Raw genomic sequence first — 16414 nt, 5'->3', positions numbered from 1 at the left:
AGGGGGAGATGGAGACTTTAGATCTGCTCTGCAGAGGCACATGAAGTCAGGACCAGCTTGGGAGATGTGGGTTAAGGTGCTGCACCACACCACCAGCACATGGGAAAGCTCGTGCTCCCACCTGGATTTTCTTCATTCACCACCTCACCTGTTTTCTCCTCTCTTCATTTCCTCTCTCCTCATTTCCTCCTCCTGGGGTTGCTTATCACTGCAGCTCCCCTGGCCTCTCTCCTGCCATCCCTCCAGCATGAAGCTCTCTACAAGAAAGGCCTGAAGCCCACAGGGATTCCTGTGATCTTTTCATCTTTTAGACCCTTGGTTCACCCAGCAGATGGGCTGTGGAAAGGGCTCCAGCAGGGCTTTCTTCTCTTGGCAGTGATGAATGTCCTCTTGCTCCATTTCCACTTCCCAAAGCATGGGTCAGCTTCAGGGACAAGCTTTTCACTGTTGTGTTTTTGATAGTATTTAGAGCAACCTCAACCACAGGAGTGTGTTTAATGGCTTATTGCAGCATCTGAAAAGGGATCCCAGGCCTTCCTGTAGTCTTCCCCTCCAAAAGGAGTTCTATTAGGAAGGTGCTGCTGCTGGGGGAGGTCAGGTGTACAGTTCTGTGAGGGAGAGGAGGGGAACCAGCCTGTGTTTTAGTTATATAGTGCAGGCACACTGTGTGGGATATATATATGTGTGTGTGTGTGTGTGTATGTGTATGTATATATATATGTCTCACAGGGATTCCATACTTCCAGAAAGTGAAATTCATTCTAATTTCAAAATAACGTTTTGTTCAAGTGGATACTGGAAAGTTTTGCTTCCTTCTTTTGAAGCAGCTTTCATATTTTTAGGAGAAGGGAGGAGAAAGGAGGGAGTGATGAAGTTAATCCTCTGCTCCAGCTAAGCCAAAGTAATATCTCAATCTTATATATATTTCAGGAGCTCTCAGTCACTCTGAGAGCATTATGCTTTGGCCAGGTAGTCCAGATTTATAAGGGATGTAACATCAATTAATTTTCAGTCACAGTCATCTGTATTATGTCACATATTCAATCACAGGCCCAGGAGAGCTGCTGACCCAGGGCTCCAGCATCTTCTTTCCAGGTCAAGCAACAAGTCACTTCCAAATCTTTCAAACCTCTTTCCCTTTCCTGATGGTTTAGGGATTAACTTTTCATCTGCCAGCCCTTTGCTTTGCTGTGAGATCTCGTTTTGGTTCCTGGCAAGTGAAGTCCAGGACACTGAAGGAAATGCAGAATCTGTTTTGGTACTTTTCGCCAGTTTTCTCTTTGAAAATAAGTCAATGAAATAGAAATCAGCCTCTCTGCAGTTCTGGCTGGTAACAGTTCTCTGGGTGAGGTGGTGTTGCCTGGGAGCTGGCAGAGGGTCCTGTGCAGGTGACCTGGCTGATGAGCACAAGTTCCTGGAAGAATGGCACATGTCCTGCCAGGGAGAGCCCAAAACAGGAGCACAGTGCTGTGAACTGAACCAGCTCTTCAGGTGTGCCTTCAGCACTGAGATGCCACCTCAGTGCTCCTCCAGGACTGGGGACAGGCCTGGGACACCTGCTCTAACCACAGCTGTGGGAGCTGATGTGAGTAGAGGAGCACACTCTCAGCTTGTGTTCCAAAGAGATGGACCCTCCAAAAGGGCTGGGCTGCTCTGTCTGTCCATGCATGAACACAGGAGGAGACATTTGTTCCAGCAGGGTGTTTTGTTGGGATGTTTTTGCCTGGATCGGCTGTTCCCAGTACCCCCAGGGAAAGGCAGGGGGGATGGAGTCACACTGCAGCAGAGACAAGTCCAGAGAGCTCCACCTGGTTGAGGCTGCACTCTGAAGTACTGCTGGGCAGTGCCTTTTATTTCCTTTCTCCTGCATTAATTGCAGGAATGTGTCTGGCTGAAAGATGCCTCCCAGGGATAATTCCAAGTGTCTTCCAAGTTTTAATTTAAAGGCATTATAAAAAAAGGGGGGTGGGGAGAGAGAGAGGGGGAGAGAGAGAGAGAGAGAGTGTCGTTCCTTCTTGTTCCTCATTATTGCAAATGTATGTTTGATTTCCCATTTGAGTTCATCTGCCTTCCTCTTTCAGCTGCCATTGGCTCTCACTATGCCTTTCTGTGTGTGAGCAGATACCTCTCTAATATTTGAGATCTTTCCTGCTGGAAGTTGTTATCCCCCATAACTATCTTTTTGATAAAGCGAATTGAGCTCCTCTTAGTCCCTTGCAGCCAGGCATTTTCCCCACTGTATCTGGAGGTTTTTGTAATTCTCTCCAGCACCATCTCTAAGTGCTTCTTAGCAACCTTTGAAAAATGTATTTGTGAGAGCTGTTATCAGCACACCAGCATTGGTTTCACTCAGGCAGTCTGAAGTTACAAGGCACATTCTCCATCCCTTTGCATGCGACTAAAGGCTGTACCAGACACTACTGACTACAACCTTTTCTGGGAGCTCACAGTCAGTTACTTCTTTATTAGGAAATAGCTCCTTTTGGTGTGTGTGCTTTGCTTTCTTTTCTTGTTCTCACGGCACAGACGCTCCCTCACACTTCCCTACAGCTTTCCACCCACAGCTGGGACGTAGAACTTCCTGCTTTGTTTGCATATAACTCTGTGTTTACATCCATTAAGGTGTTTGGCTTGGACGGATCCAGCATACCAGGAGGTCTGCAAAGCTCCGTGGAGCCTCCTGCTGAATTGCTCTGTGCTTCCCTACCAGCTTTTGTGTTGTCTCTAAATCTCAATGGCAGGGATTTTTTATGCTGCCTAGCTGAACAGTGCTGGAAAGGCTGACTGGCATCAGGCAATACTCCTGGAATTATAGTGAAACTAGTCTTTTTGGTTGCAAATTTCCCCACACTTCCATCTGTCCAGTGTTATTTCAGCTCTTTGACTTATTCCTTCCTCCTTTCTCAATCCAATGTTGGCGACTGCTTTACAGCAATTGTGGGGAGAACAAGCTCTGGGGTGAGAAGGGCTGGGTAATGAAGGGGGTGAATGGGGGAAAACACTGGGTTTACGGGTACCAGGTCCATCTCTGTGTGTGTGTGTACATGTTACAATGCAGAGCAGAGAAGCCTGAAGTCTCCTTTAGCACAGCCTGTAATCCTATTAGAAGGATTACTCTGTTGTCCCAGGCTATCTGATCGTGGTAAGAACTCATTTAGGTCAGCTGTTTAGGAAATTTACACACACAAGGAAAAAGAAAAATATATATAAGCCTCTTGCTCTATTTCATAGGGATCGACAAGCTCCTTTTAGACTTTCCCTGTGCTAGTGATTACATCCCTGCTTTTGTCATTTCTCTCTTAAACCCTCATGTAAATGACTTGCTTTTAGGTTTTTACTTCTGACAGCAGATGTGGATAGACAACGTGGTAGCTGGACCCCAGGTATTTCCAGACCTTGAAAGGATTAGAATTCTAAACAGTAAAGTACTTTGGATTTTGCTCTCCCTCTGTGCATTTGTGCCCATTATAACTTCAAGAGCGAGGGTATGGGTAAGTCTGATTTGTGGGCAGAACTTAATGAAAGCTAAATCTGGTCTGGCAGGGCCCCAATCAGTTTAATCCCTGGTCTGCTGATTATCAGCAATGTTATAATTTAATTTGAAGCCTCTGTATTTAGAAGGTCAGTGAAACACTCCCATGCTTTCATTTATGGAGAGAGAAAGCAGGGTGGCAGTCAGTTCAAGTGCCTGTTTCCCTCAGTGCTCCAGCAAAGCCAGGTATTAAACAGAAGAGATCTTAAAATAAGCAACAAACAAAGCATCTTGGGCACAGAAGTATAATTATGCAGCCAGGCAGGAGCTCTTAATGTTAGGAAAAATGTGGTGGGAGCCTTTGCTTCCCAGACTGGAATAAAGCCATCACCATCCCAAGTTTTGCATTGTATTTCACAGCCTCCACCCAAACCCTTGCTGCAGAGCTGGGAGGGAGGTGTACATCAAAATCCCACCTTTTTCTGCCAAAACACAGCCCACTCATGAGGGACTCCACTCTTGTTATTGGCAGGGCTGAGTCTATGACAGGCACTTGAACTGCTTCTTTCCACCCAGTTGTGCTGTTTCTATCCAGAGGGAGATGTTGTCAATGTACACAGAAAGGTGTGAATCCATGTTTTTGCACAGCATTTTGGAACATTAGGCTCTCTTGGAGGAATCTGCCTGCAGACTAACAGGGAGATCCACTATTTGTGTCTGTCCAGGAGCTCCACATGTCTGGCAGCCCAGCATGGGTCACGTCTACTCAAGGTGCTGCACACTCTGTAATTCCAGTCATTTCTGCAGGAAGCAACCAGATCAACTGTGCAACATGTGTTTGTGAGGTGGGGACCCCTTCCAGAAATCATCAGACATAGTTTGAATGTGCTATTGTGGGTTGAGCAGCTGGGATGCAACGTGTGTATCAACCCCTCTTCTCCTCAAGCATCCTTTTTTCCTCTCTGTGTCCCTCAGAGCAAAGGTCTGGTTGAGAAAGAGTTGGGTCTTTCCCAAAGTCTTCTCTTCTCCCTCACTGGGATTTGAACAGCAGCCAGGTTGAGATCTTGTCAAGGTTGCTCTTCTCTCACAGGGCCTCGGGGTAGAAGAGTGTTTGGTCAGGTGAAAGGAAGTGAAAGGATTCTGTGAGCATGGAATTCCAGGTGCTCATGTGCGTTGGAAGTCATTCTTCACTTGGAGATGTCCACTTAGCTGTCACGTATTTCTCATTTGTGCAGACATGCAGGGCCCTTCTGGGGAGCCCTTAAGGCTTGTTGGTATTCAGGATTTGCCAGAGGACGAGCAGCCTTCTCCATCCCACCACTCCTTTTCCTTGGCAGTTGTTAAGGTTTGTGGGCTGGTGGCCATCTGGGAGACCTACATCATCTTTGGTCTTGCTTTGCCTTCAAAGTTAGGATAGCAATTTCCTTCCATCCTTTCCTTCACCTCCTCACCTGGATGTCTTTTGTTGGATTTATTCTGGTTCTAGAGCATGTTAGACGATCCTTGTTAATTCATGCCCAGCTATCCCTTCCTTTAGCTAACCAGAGTGCTTGCTTTAAGAGTGGAGGTTTTTACTGCCAGATACCTGCTCCCTCCTCTGTGTTTCCAGTGGAGTGCTGGTGACATCCAGTGTCTAGTTTGGCTTATCACTGGCACACATGTGTCCTATGCTGATATCCCCAGGGGATGCTATAGATCTAAAGACTTGTTTTCCCCCTCAGCTAGTCTGCATTTGAATGAGGAATCCTGCACCATGTCGGAGGTGTTTGTGACATCTGTAATTCACACATGAAGAAAAAGGAACCTTTGAGGCTAGAGCTCCCACAAAAAACCGCCTTGAAGAGGAGAGGCAACTGTGTACAAAGAGAAATGAGAACTGAGAAACAAATCAGAGCTTCCATTGGAGATAATGAGAATCTCAGATAGCGACACAACTTACTGAGGCCAGAGCAGTCCTGTCTCTCCACTCCCCAGGGCGAGGCTTAATGGTTTGTAATACTCACAGGGTCACTGCCTCCTTCCCCTCCCTGAAAGCAGTAATGGCCCTGCAGGAAAAAGGCTGGGAAAAGGTGCAAGAGAAATGCCAAGGGCCAGCAGCACAGGCAGTCCTCCACTCGTCCTTTTGTCACTGCCTGGGCACGTGCAGAGGGGCTCTTGTTTTCACAGGCTGCCAAGAAAGGAGGCCAGTGCCCATGGCATGGCTGCTCACCTCTCAGCTGAGGTGCAGCTTGGCAAGAAGGACTTGACTGGAGCATTAATGGTGGGAGGTCTGATACAAACCTGGCCCAAGTACTCCAGATGCACAGAACTGGCTAAAGGCAATATTCATCCTCAAACCTAGTTTCCACCCCATTTTTTTTTAAACTGAGGTAAACCCAGGCTGTGCCTCTTAAGCTTTGCTGTCATGGAGGCTCCTGAAGCTGTGGAGCTGTTCCTGAGAGAGTAACTAGAAGCCCTAGTTGCTTGGGTCATTACACACAGTGCAAAGCACAGGGGAGGGATCTGTCACTGTTGGGCTAGGAAAGACAGCAAATGGACCTTTCCATCCCTAAATGCTGTGATTTTCTCCACTCCTCATTTCCTTTATGAGATCCAGCCTTGAATGTAGTTGCTGCTCCCGCAGCTGTGTGCCCAACCCTGGGGGCAGAACATGCTGCTGCTCTCATTCCCAGCATCCTCTTTCTCGTTTCACACATCCTATTAGAAAATAGTCCTCCCTCAGCAGGGTTCAAGGGTCACAGTTTGGTGTGAGTGCAAGAGAAGCCCTTGAGTCAGCTTTGCATTTCAGCAGTTTACAGATACTGAATTGCAAATGGTGGGATTGGGCTTTAAAATAGCAGAATTTTGCTGCATATTAATGAAAATGAGGTAGACTGTGCCTCTCCTTGCCTTAAAGAAAATATGAGAGGAAGGCAAGTGTTTTGGTCCCTGAAGGGGTGAAGGGGCCCTGGGCTCAGCTGTCAAAACCACTTGCTGCAGGACATGTTCTGTAACTTCACCTCCCAGGTGATCCTGTTCTCCCTGACCCCTCCTGGTGCAAGAAGTGCAGAGGAGCACCACATTTGCCTGCCCAAGGCCAGAGGCAGCTGACTCCCAGCAGGATGGTTTCCCTGTCATCTCGCTCTGACGATCTTAGTTTATGCTGTTTGTTTTCTTTAATTGAATCTTTTATAAATTAACGTGATTTCTGCATAATGTTTATCTTCCTCTCTGCGAGCCTTTATGACCAAGACAGCCTGGAGTGGGCTAATTAAAACACTGAGCCATGGCTGTGTCCCTGGCCAAGAAGGGAGACGACCGTGTAATGTACGCGGTGCTGATACGGATCTGGGAGCTGGCGGAGCAGAGCATCAGAGGATCTGTCTGTGACCATCAGTCTTACTTAAGAAGCCTTTTCTATTCATTGCTGTTGAGGCCTGTCTCTTCTCTGCCTTTAAGTGGATGCTACGATTAGGAGCCTCTGGGTGAGCATCATCATCCTTGCAGATACCTGTGCTGCCAGTGACGCAGGCAGGTACTTGTGCAGGCAGCAAGGAGAGCTCCCGGAATGTGGAGGCAAAGCTGCACACCCTGATCACCTGGAAGGGCTTTTCCTCTGCACTTTATGGGTGAACACTGCCTTGAGAAGCAGCTGAAGTTGTCTCCCTGTCCCCTAAGATGGGGAGCTGTGAATGTGCTTATCTCCCTCAGCAGAGACAAGGCTGAGCTGTAGTTTTTCTCACCCTGCGTGCACTGAGGAACCAGGAGAGCTGTGCCAGGGGCCTGGAGGTGTAGGAGTTAAGCCTTCTGAGTTCAGCTCTGAGGAAGTCCTAAGGGGGCTTTTCAGAAGGCTGCCTCCTTCCTCTACAGGCCTTTTTTCACTATTGTTCTTTCAAGATAAAGAACTTGGCTCTGTAAAGGAGTAAGCCAAGCACTGTTTTATTGCTACCAGCTGAATAGTAAAAAAGCCAAGCATAACCCATTTGCTGTTGTGCAGTGGTTAAAATCCAGCTTGGTACTTTGCATTCCAAGACATTCTGCCTCATCCTTTTTCATAGATTTCCTGCAAGCAGTAAAAATATCTTGCAAATGACTTATGCCCAACCACAAAAGCCCCCACGTAAATATGCTGGTGCTCAGTTACAGAAGGGAAAGCATTGCACAACAGTGGCTTTAGGAATCTTTGTTTAATTTAAATGAGGTAATTGCTTTCCTCATCTGTAAAGGCACTCTAATGTTAACCTCAGAGTGCAGGGTGGTTACCTGCACAGATTCAGATCACAGCCACGCTGGTGTTAATGCCTTAGGAACAAAAGCCTCCTCTGGGCATGGTATTTTTAAATGTTTATGGTTATAAACTGTGTGTGCCTATATTTGGCTCCTCCTCCACTACATAACAGACACAGGGTCCAGAGCAGGCAGATATCAAAGCTTGTTTGATGAGCTGTTTCTCCTCCTTCCTATCTGTGGTCATCTTTGTCTCTGTAGCCCATGTTCCCACGCTGAACCTCGCTGTTTTGGCAGCCTTCCTCTGTAGGACAGCAAAGAGTGCTCTGTATTTACAGTGACACAGAGAAGATGGACAAACTGGGGTCTGGAGGAGGAGACTGGAGACAGAAGCTCTCCGGGGAAGCAAGGAGACGCTGGTAGGATAGATGTCCTGAGCCTAATTCCTGCAAATGTGTAGGCTCAAAATGAGAGAAGCCAACCAGAGCTGTGATGGATGAATGGTTCCCAGTGAACTGGGACAGTGGGAGCTGCTCTGTTTAAACTCATTCCTTGCCCTCCAAATGTCCTTAAGGTCCCCCCTAAAGACCCTTAACTGTATTGATGGGTACAAATTCTTCCTTTCACATTACACTGTCTTCTCATTTGGCTTGACTTCCAGTACAGACCTGCCTGGCTCCCTGTTTTATTTTCCATTTTATCAGGGGTGACTATAAACAAATCTTCTTGTAAGATCAGCAAATCCAGTCCACTTTTCAGCTTGTCCTTCCCCTCAACCATGTCTGCATCACAGTTTGAGCTGAGCTTTTATTACTCCTGACAGCTGGGGTTGTGGTCTCTGCAGAATGGTTTCCCCAACCTCTGTGAGCTCTGTGCCAAAATTGGAGTTAGCTGTTCTCAGATTTAACAGCCTCCAGTTCCACACACAGATTTCCAGCATCCCTGGCCCAGCACTCATTCCTGCCATAGCTCACCTTGTCAGCACTAGGAGCAACCTAACACTCATTGTTTCAACCTGACCCCACGCTCTGCCTTTAAAAATCTACAAATAACCTTCATTCTAATATGCCACTGGTAATGCTACCCATGAGTGAGAATAATGGTAGGAAAATAAGTTCTCCAGGCTGTTTTCTGTCTTTTTTTTTTTTTCACGTGAGGGACTTGAAGTGCATTTGTAGTTTTATAATTCATGTAAAGCTAAGAGGAGGAGCTGCAAGTGTGACTCTGAACAGGGAAACAGCAGCTCTGCTCCTCGCAGCCTGAACCCACCAAGATGCATTTCTGAGACTCTTTGCAGAGACTCTGACAGACAGCAGGACTGGGCTTCTCTGCTTGGAGTGGAGGTAGTCAGGATGTCTCCATGGTGCACATGGAGATGAAAATGACTGAACCCTTCAGAACCTATTCTTCCCAAAGGATTTGGCTGTAGCTGCAGCAAGCAAGGGTTAAAGCTGTTGGTGAGGTCCCAAGATCTTTGGTGTTCACCAGTTTCTTACACAGATGGGGAAAGTTTTGGCAATCTTGCTGTGGTGCTGTCATTAGCATGCATTCATTTCAAATTAATTAAAAGCGAAGATGAGATTCCCAAACTCATTTAACTTCCTAAGCTTTGTTCTCCAGGGACTGATAGTGGAAAAACACCTGGAGACCCAACGTGTCCTTTAGTAAGGGATGAAATGCAGTTAATCCTGGGTATATCAAAGGGAGCAGAAATGAAAAGTAAATTCCCACTTGAGAAGAGATTTTTTTTCCCCTCTGTGCGTTTTCCCTGCTCTGTTTTTCCATACAAGAACTTTCTTGCCCAAGAAGGTTGGAAGATATTTGTAGCCCTGGTTGTTTAAATATTAATCTGTACTTTAAGACTCGTTTGTGTGCGCGAAAGAGAGAGACAAGTGCAGTGGAAATCTGACAAATGTACATTCTCTCCACTGGATAGAGCTGCTCCAGAGCATGCAGTGACGTTAGTCAGAGCCAGAGATGTTATGTGCTTTGACAGGACCAGTCAATTATGGGTTTCAGAAGTACTAACCTGCAGCAGCCCCACAATATTAAATGGGGTGTCTGGGACCTGAGTTGGCCTAAAATCCATTCATTACTGTCCTAACCTGGAAAAATTGCCTTCCTGAGCTGAAAGTCTTTTCAAAAGTGATATCTGTGTTACATAAGTGAGGGTGTTTCTTCTGTAAAGAGAGGAAGCAGAGATCAGGCTGGGAAGGTGGGCTCCCAAGGTGCTGGCTCTGAAGAAAGAGGTGTCTGAACACTTTACTTGGCAATTGAAATGTGTGAGTTGAGATTTATGTAAATCTAGAGTTAAACTCTGCTCTTTCCCTTGCCAAACAACACTCCATAGAGCTGGTTATTATTTGGAAGCAATTTTGCTCTCTGATGATTCAGTGAAGGAAGCTGCTGAAACAAAACAGAAGTGAACTGCAGAATAGTTAATATTGTAGAACAGCACAGGAGGCACATACCATCTTTGTTTTTTGGGTCTCAATCCTCAGTCAAGGCAGCTAAGCCTCATCCTGCCAGGGGAGTGTTGCAGTATCTGTGACTGGCTCTTCATTCATGCTCTGGCACTGAATATGGAGAACATATATTCAACTACCTGCAAACAAGGTTTAGTCCAAGAAGGTAAAAATCCATAATCAGCCTCGTGGAAACATCTGAATAATGAATAAATAGGAGAGAGATGACAATTTATGCCAAGAAGAAACAAGTAAATATTTTCACAGTTTTTATTTATCTTCCATTTATTGGCATTTTCCACTAAGGTAGAATAGGGGGCTGGAGAGCCAAAGATCACAGAGCTGATATTTGGGATGTCCCAGCACCAGTGATTCTGGGGCCTGGCAGAGCTGCTGTGGCAGCATCACTCTGGTGCTGTGGGATGTGATGGAGCTGCACTGAGGCACTCACTGTATGAGGAAGTTTTCATAGCACCTGCCCACGGTCTGCTCGGCTACATCCCACACATCTCAGGCTTTCACACGTAGCTTTTGCAGGTCTGCAGCTCTTCCAAGCAGATATGAATGGTGGAGGAAACGAGAATTTCCTCAGAGAGCAGTGAGTTAATTAATGGCTCCAAAGCACCTCATTATAGCAATGAGCTGATGCATTAGAAATCACTTCCAACCAGTGGCTGAAGGTCATATCCATGTGCCATGGCCCTTGCACGAATGCCCACAGTTTTCTCCATCTTCAGTGAGTGTGGTACATCGTTAACTGCATTAGGAATTCAGACCTTCAAAGTGAGTGGGCATAGGAGCCACACTCCTGAGGTGTTTGAAATAAACTCTGCATCTACAGTATGTCTGAGCTGTGGATCTAAATAGGTTCTGGTGAGCTCCCTAGGGTTTTGGAGAAGCCTTTCCAAAAGGCTGTGAGTCATATACCACTTAATCATTTAGGTACTGATGTGCATTGTTTGTTTGTGAGTTCTCCTTTTATTTCTGTAAATTGAATTGGGTTTTTTTCTGGGGAAAGGCAGGCACTGGCTTTGTTGTCAGATGTAACTGATCTGCAGCTGCTTGTTAAAACTGAGCTTCTCTTCCTTGTGTCTGTATCACTGAGAAGCAGCAGCAGGCATTGCTTCCTGCCATGGAAGTGCCTCCCATTTCAGACAGCAAGGCATGAGGTGTTATTAGGGAGACTACGAGAGGAGAGGAAAGGGAAAAGTAGAGAAGAAGCCTGTCCTAATTTTGACTGGATTGGTGCATCTGTTTGAATGAGAGCATAAATTTGCTGAGCAGACTCACTGTTTCACTGGCTCAACTGCATCATCCTCCTGCTCAGCTGTTTCTTGTGGTTGAAGGAGTTGGGGAGGATAAAGGCTTTACATCTCCTTTCAAAAGTTGCGTTTCATTCTGCCTCATTTATGATATTTAGATTGGAAATAAGTTTATTTCCACAGTGTAGGCTTTGTTTGACAAATGTTAATTTTCTAGCCTTTCTGAATCCTGTAGAGAATGCCAGCCCACCTAAAATCTGAGGTGACTTGAAAATTGCATTAATGAGCAGTTGTTTTCCTTTTGCCAACACAAGTAGAACTTCCAGACATTTTCTTGAGATCAAATGTATCACGGTGACTCTACTTAATCCAAATAAAAGTCGACTCCTTTTGTAAAGCTAAAGTGGATTTGGATGTGCTTCTGAAATGTGAGAAGGAATAGATCAAACTAAAGTATAGATTTCTGGATGGGGTAAGCTGAACTGGGAGCATGCACCCTTAGACCTTCAGGACCTCTGTACCTTTTATCTTTGATTTGAATCCATCTCATCTTTCTAGCAGTCTTTGATTTCCCAAGTGAATAAAAGTTCCAAATGTCACATATCTGAGGACTGGCATATAAAAGGTCTTATTTTGGAGCCGTAGGAACCACATGCATCCAGCATTGAACAGCTCCCACATGCTGCAGCTCCATTTAATTGCTGAAATCAGAGATGTTGGGAATGGATTTCATCTGAAAGTCTGATCTCCTAAACTGAAAGGCATAGGACAACATTTGCTCATCCCCTGGAGATGCTGCCAGAAGTCTGTCTCTGATTAGCAATGTTAATGGAGTATTAACATAAGCCACGCCAGCAAGGGAAACTGTAGAACACATTATCATCAGGAGAGCCAGCTGTGTAAAGGCGTGTAAAGATGATGATAAATGTAGTTTGGGCTTGGGGAGCTGGTTGCTGAACTGCTGCATCCCCTAATCCAGAAGGAATGGAGCGGGAATGGACACACCAGCCTGCTGTTCTCTGTGCCATCATACCAAAGAGCGATGGAGCAGACAAAGAGAAGAACAGATGTTACCTTCACAGGGAAAGGGAGACGAAGGGGACTCCCCAGCCAAGTCAAGACTTTTGCTGTCACAGGTTGAATACTTTTGGCTCAGCTCCATCTTTCAGCTGTTTAGGATTTTGCCTTTTGCAACGTCTGTGGAAGATTGATCCAGGATCTAAATATTGTGATGTCTCTGATTTCCACTCTAAAAACATCTCCAGAGATACTTTGCACTATTTGTTCTTGTTTTGAAGGGGTTTTTTTTGCCCTCTTGACTCAGAGTATGTGAATAGTCTGGTCTGAGAGTGAGGCTCAGAGATGTTGTAAAGCTGCTCGTTTCCTTTATTGTCTTGGATCTTTCAATTTCAAATATTAGCCATATAAGTCCTACAAATCCTCACACACTTGCCCCACCATATCCCTCAGGATGTCAGTATTTTTTCCCTGATTTTGTACTTGAAATCCAGAACCTTCAAGGGGGAAACTCAGTACATCTGACACATATATTGTGGTGGTTTCTACTTTGCCACGTGGAGAGAGCAGTGAGCTCTAGATCAGCTCGGGAGCGAAATGCTTGTGCTTCAATGTGACAGCACCAACAGGGGCTTTGCAAGACAGCCCTGAATCTACTGCCATGAGCTTGTTTGCACAGTTTTCTGGTGGAGCCACACATTTCACCCAATGACCTTTTTGACATTTTCCTGGTTTCCCTCCTGCAGGAACACTTCAGCAGTGAAGTGCCATACTCTGCTGAACAAACTTGGCATCTCATCAAGCTGACTTATTTGGTACGTATTTACACTTGTAGACTTTAGTACTCTCCTGGCAATTGAGCTTCCTTCCTGCCTACATAAATATGATTTCATTATTAGCTTTGTTTAGTTGTTGTTGTGCATCTGTGTGCTTTCCTTTCCCAAACTGCCAAAGAGAATTGCAGGTGCTGATCTCAATTTGCACCCAAAGCATCCTGAACTCTCTACCCCACCTGCCAACTCTAATAATGAGCAGCTCTCTTGACCTCCTGCCTAAAACAACCCATGAAAACTCACCCCTGTAATTTTTTACGCTGAGGAGCCAGTAAGTTCTGTTAGAGCTGTGGCCTCTGTGGTTTTGTTTGTTTGTACTTTAGACAAAAGTATTGGGTTTGTCTCAAAGGTGCTTTTCTGGCTTTTTCCCTCTTGCTCTTGGATCTGCAGTGTTTACTCAAAACACGGGCTGAGCCAGAGAGGTTGCCTCTGCACAAAGGGCCCCGAAGTGCGTGAGACTCATCCTGTTTGAGTCCTTGTGAAGTGCAGGAGAAGGTGTTATGAGCACGATCTGGACAGGAAATAAAGCTCCTATTCCCACCATAAATGCTGTCTAGTGGAGCAGGTCAGATGAGAGATCTCGTACAATTGCTCGTAGTGTTGAGCCCTCCAAGGGTGTTGGCAGCCTCAGCTCCCACTGATGGGAGTGGTTGGCCCTGCTGATCAGGCTTTGTGGAGGCAGGTGACGACTTCCAAAATACCTCCTTGCATGACAGGCTAACTTCTGCCTAGGGGAAAATGAAGAGCCAGTGGTTGAGTTTCCACTTTCTTTTGCAGTCCAGGCACTGCTTGGCTGTTTCTGGCCCAGGCACTGCCAAGGCAGCTGGCTTTGGCACCTCAACCAAGAGGCAGATGAGCTACAAGCGCACAACTTTGCACAGTTCTGAGTTAAACCAGCTGCTGTGCCTTTAGAAAGGAGCAAGGCAGTTTCTGCACAACCTCTGGACAATTCCAGTTTACTGGAAGTAACCATAAGGCTCCTCCAAGCTCCTACATTACTTTCATTCTGTCAAACCTTTGCTGGTTGGAAAAAATATATTTGTATGCCCTGGAATGAGAGTCCACTGAGACTGTGCTAATGCCAGAGGTCTGTACATGTATTATCTTCTCTGTGATCTCACATCCCATGTACCTGTAGTTCTCTCCAGGGAATCTCAGAGTCAAAGGAGAACTGAAGGAAGTGTGGCATTCACTTCATGTTCAGTCTTTTATAGGAAAAAAATACTGCAGGTGACCATCACTTGAATGACTATCCTGGATTTTTTTTTTTTTTTGCAAGCTTTTGCAATGATCTTGCAGAGGAAAATATTTCCTGCATATTTCTTGAAATTAATTTCTGCGCTGAGTCCCAGGACTATGTTTGAATTAAAGCGATTTTTATTCTTCTAGAAAAAAACCACAATCTCATTCTACCAGGTGGGGACCTGGCTCTGTAGGGGATGGAGAAGCTGCTGCAATGAGGGTAGATTTGTTTTTTGCCTGGAAAGAGGCCAACAGGAGAAGTTTTATGAGATGAAGGAGAGACAAAGAAAGAAAGTGAAACCAAGCAGTCAACTTGGTAGCTGCAATCTTTGATCTGTGGCTGTCTGCAAGCAGCATCACAGCTCCGTGATTAGATGTACATGCTCATTACGTGTTGTACTCTCCAAGCAGGCATTGTAAATACAGCACAACGGATTCTGCTTCCTTCTGCCCAAATATCTTTTTTCATCTATATTGCATTAAGACCTTGAGGCCTATCATCAGGGAGAGAAAAAATACAATTTTCTTATTGTACAATGCATTTCATTCCCAGCTGCTGTATTAAATTTATTCCTATTTGAAGTGGTGTCTGTGAGTATAAATCATTTAAGTTTATATGTTTTTGTTGCTGTGGCAACTGTTTGACTAATTGAATTCCAAAGTGTCTCTCTGTATTTCAGAGCTACGATAAAGGGCACACAAATTCTTAGCAGCAGGAGTCTGAAATGAGGAGGGGGGACAGGCAGCCCTGTCAAAATGACATGTCCTCAATCTCCTGGGCACAGGCTTGGCAGTGGTACCTTGGGCAATGGGCAGGGAGGACAAGGGCTGGGGAGGAGCCAGAGCCACCTGTGAGCTCTGACTGTGGGTTCCATACTCAGAAATGATCTTCATGCCCCTAGCAGGATGGATAAAGCATGGTGAGCCCGTAACTTGGCATTGGGAAGATCATGTTTTACCTCTGTGTCTATTTTCCCCATAATTCATCAGTTCTCATGGACATGAAGTGCTGGTGTGCTTCATGGTTATAAACGAGACCAGTTTGTAGTAGGCTCCATCTTCTTTCCATGGGGACTTTGAATGAGCTCCTGGGGCTTATCTACTGTCTGGGATCATACATGTGATCCTAAAGGATTTCTTTCCCTGTCAGTTTTTAGCAGGAAAAGGCTCCTCAGAGCTATGCCAAAGGACTAGGGAATACTGGAGTGCCCTAAATCTCTCCAGGGACAATTTCTACCCTGTTCTCTCACTTTCTACTTTTTTTTTTTTCCAGCTGCAAAGCAGAGGTAGATGTCATCCTAGACTAATGCAGGAGGACAGAAGCATTAAAACTTAACTCTTTGCAAGAGAATTATCTTAGGTGGGTGTGAAGAGCAATTCCTTTGCAAGCAGAATGTTCCAGACAGGAACTGACCCACCCCTGCCATTCCCAGCTTGTTGTGGCAACTCCTGTTAGCCTGGAATGGGCTCCTTTTTTTTGTGTGTGTGTTAATTATGTAGGTGTTTATTATGGCCACAAAATGTTAATAGAAAGCCTAATGGAAATCATGCTGGCTAATGAGAAGCTCCTGAATACCTGCTGCTTTTCTCTGGGAATAACAGAAGCCACAGTTCAACAGGAAATTATTTGTCCCATTCCTGCCCTCTGCTTTTACCTTGTGATTGCATCTTGTTGTTAACCTTTCATCTGACTCTCTCTGCAACCTGGGGGAAGGCCAGGACCTCTCCCTTCACTCTGCCCAGAGGGCATGCAGGGGTCTGCTTGCCTTCCCTGCTTTCTGAAGGGTGATCTGTGAAGGGTTTTATGGAGCTTGAAAAGGTCACAGGGAGCCCTGAGCAGATCGAGTCCTTCCATTGTCCACTTCCCACAAGGGATGCTGTCCAGCCTGGGACAAGTGCCTGTGGCCTGACAGCCTC

Source organism: Motacilla alba, chromosome 10 (assembly GCF_015832195.1).
Source record: "Motacilla alba alba isolate MOTALB_02 chromosome 10, Motacilla_alba_V1.0_pri, whole genome shotgun sequence".
Taxonomy (NCBI): domain Eukaryota; kingdom Metazoa; phylum Chordata; class Aves; order Passeriformes; family Motacillidae; genus Motacilla; species Motacilla alba.
This window is presented reverse-complemented; position numbering follows the sequence as displayed.